Raw genomic sequence first — 2507 nt, forward strand, 5'->3', positions numbered from 1 at the left:
GTGTTATCATGTACATTGTTTTGTCTTGGTATAAAAAGATGGGCTTCAGCAAATATTCTGCTCAATACCACAGATTTGCTTGTCAGTTGTTTGACCTTAACCAGTTGAGCATGTCCCTTGGTGGCTGAGAATATGTGAATCTCTGATTACGAGCAGAAGTAGTGAGAGAGCATCATAAGCATGTGTTGGGAGGAATTCTTTGGGCTTTGAATAATTAACATTGGAAATATGGGTGTTTCGTTCAACATCCTTAAACAACCCTTATTCAGGGACCTTTTGTGCGGGATGGGTTACTCAACCTGAAGAAAATTCTAACTGGGCCCCACCTGCGAGGTCATGCGCTGTTTATCTTGATATGAGATCTCCATATCGCACACGTATGGTTGTGATGCATGTGTCTGGTGTATCCTCATCAGACAGGTAGTCTTGATGAGTATAATGGGCTTCGTATATTTGTACCCCAGTTTTATTTTGATGGCATGCGCTGCTCTCTCACTCAATAATAATGATAATAATAATAATAATCTTTTCTACTATAGGCACAAGGCCTAAAATTTTTGGGGAAGGGGTTAGTTGATTACCTGACTGGTACTTATTTCATCAGCTCTAAAAGGATGAAAGGCAAAGTGAACCTTGGCAGTACAATCACCAGTACAATTTACAGAGCTAGCAGAGGTCAATTGGACTACCTTATTCAGGCTATATGAATGTTGTCTCAAGACACTGAGATGATATAGAGAAATGGCTGTTATTGAACTGAGGAGAGGGCAAAAAGTAGACAGCAGTGTAGAACGACTTCCAGATTATGAGTGGATAAGAGAAGTGAATGGAGGTGGTTACAAGTATCTTGGTGTTTTACAATTTGATCAGTTGATGAACATCAAAATGAAGGGAAAAAATTATTATAAATATACCAGAAGAGTGAAAAAGTTATGTAGATCCAAGCTGAATAGAGGAAATCTGATTAGAGGCATCAACACTTGGACTGTAGGTGTGGTGCGCTACTGTGCAGGAGTTGCAGAGTGGACAAAAGAAGAACTGATCAACATGAATAGAAAAAGCTAGGAAGGTAATAGCTATGCATTGGGTACCTTCAGACCAGAAATAACGTATCGGGGCTTTACTTAACTAGGAAGGAAGGGGGCATAGAAAGGTAGAGCTCAGACCATCTATTCCCAGTGACTTCTCTCCTGTGCAACTATCCAATGCTTCCCATATTTCATAAACCTTTACAGAATTCCTCATCCCCAGTCAAGAGCTGCAGCACACCCTCGAGGTAGGCAGTAAAGTCCACTCTTGTCTCCAGTTCACCATCCAACTAAGTGAAGTGACACTGGAAAGCTGCACACATCTGCTTGCAAGTGAGTGGCACATGCCCCACTCTATCCATCAAACATCAAATTGTGGCTTTGCTTTGTAAGTTATATCTTTGTCACCTGGTTTATGTTCGCTGCCTGTCTTAGAGCATGTACCATAGCTCTCATAATGCAGCCTTTGCACTTAGCATTAAAGAATTGGTCAAGGGCCAATCTCATCACCAGCATGTAAGTCACAATGCCTTTCCTAAGTGATTCTTCAGGATTACTAATTCCATTTTAGAATTCCTTATCACAATTTTCTTACTAAACCATATTGATTCTAATGTAATTACTCTTTTCAAGGTTAACCACTATTAATCATTAATAATTAGTCCTGTTAGCTCCCTCTTAACTAACTATCTAATCCAGTTCTCTAGCATGTTGAGAAAGACACTTTCAGTTTTCAATAACCTTTGTCTTTTATACAGCCTGTCTATGTCAACCATACAAATCACAAATTTGTGGTCTGTGTAGCTGACCACTTTAAGCTATGGACAGTCTATGCTGTCCCTAACTACTGGCCAACAGAACGATCTATCAAGATATGATCTGGATGACCTGAAGTGTTTTGCTTATGTTCACGTGGATGCATTCAGGAAATTCAGCTGTAACCTGTCAGTCTGTTGGAAATGTTTAAGCAAGTTTGCAAGGCTTTTACACCACCACCTCCCATTAGCTAGCACCACACAATCAGGACATACATTTGAGATATATACTATTGAAAGCATTCTGAACTGTGACATTTGCCTCATGAAAAGCACATGTTCTTGGTGTATAGTGTCGAAAAGCATAGATAACTATCTGCAGCAGATGAAGGTTGTTCAGTAGCACCAGTGGAATTGTTTTTGCTTTTTAGCTCCACCAGTTGCAAGTGTCCAGATACTGTTTGTCAAATAAACATTGGATTCTGGTCAATGCTGTTAAACAGTGATTCGAAGAGCCATTCATTTTGTATTTATCTGAAAGACTGAATAAAAATGTAATTGTATGTGACAGAAGAAGTAACACTTCAAATTAGTGATGTTATCATACTTTAAGTATGTATTCAGCTAAAAGGAACATACATACATACATGCATACATACATATATGCATACATATATATGTACACACACACACACACACACACACACACACACACACACACACA

The sequence above is a fragment of the Octopus bimaculoides genome, chromosome 16 (genome assembly GCF_001194135.2).
Source record: "Octopus bimaculoides isolate UCB-OBI-ISO-001 chromosome 16, ASM119413v2, whole genome shotgun sequence".
Lineage (NCBI taxonomy): Eukaryota > Metazoa > Mollusca > Cephalopoda > Octopoda > Octopodidae > Octopus > Octopus bimaculoides.